This window comes from Colobus angolensis, unplaced genomic scaffold (genome assembly GCF_000951035.1).
Source record: "Colobus angolensis palliatus isolate OR3802 unplaced genomic scaffold, Cang.pa_1.0 Scaffold18, whole genome shotgun sequence".
NCBI lineage: Eukaryota > Metazoa > Chordata > Mammalia > Primates > Cercopithecidae > Colobus > Colobus angolensis.
In genome coordinates, this window is record NW_012114932.1 from 6,142,420 (window position 1) to 6,143,028 (window position 609).

Genomic DNA, 609 nt, shown 5'->3' on the forward strand with positions numbered 1-609 from the left:
CCCCCCCTCAAGGAAGAAACCTGTGCTGTCGGCTCGCAACTCCATGATGTTCGGACTCCCCAGCCCCGTGAGGATCCCTCGTCTCAGACGCAAGTTTAACCTCCAACTGCCTTCATTAGATAAGCAGGTAATCCCAGCCAGGCTCCCGAAGACAGAAGAAGAGCCTGAAGAACCAATGGAAGTGGATCAGGTAGAGACCCAGGAAGAAGAGCCTGAAGAACCAATGGAAGTGGATCAGGTAGAGACCCAGGAGGACAATAAAAGGGGCCCTTGTAGCAATGGGGAAGCAGCCTCCACCTCTAGGCCCCTGGAGACTCAGGGAAACCTCACTTCCTCCGGGTGCAGTCCCAGGCCCTTGGAGGGAAATGTCCACCTCAAGAGCGTGACAAAAAAGAACCAGAATGAGAAGGCCCAGGTGCAAGCAGTCAGTTTCTACCCCAAGGGCCACGGAGTCACCGGCTCACACAGCCCTACTGGAGGGAGGCATCCTTCCCTTTGGGAAGCCTGACCCAGCTCCAACAGTGCTCCCTGCCCCAGTTCCAACAGTGCTCCCTGCCCCAGTTCCAACAGTGCTCCCTGCTCCAGTTCCAACAGTGCTCCCTGCCCCAG

The 609-nt window shown here is 57.1% G+C and overlaps 1 pseudogene; it reads left to right on the top strand.

Moving 5' to 3' along the window:
* The first annotated feature begins 7 nt into the window (after positions 1 to 7).
* The window catches only part of LOC105509830, a 1,485-nt pseudogene continuing 883 nt past the window's right edge, over positions 8 to 609 (top strand).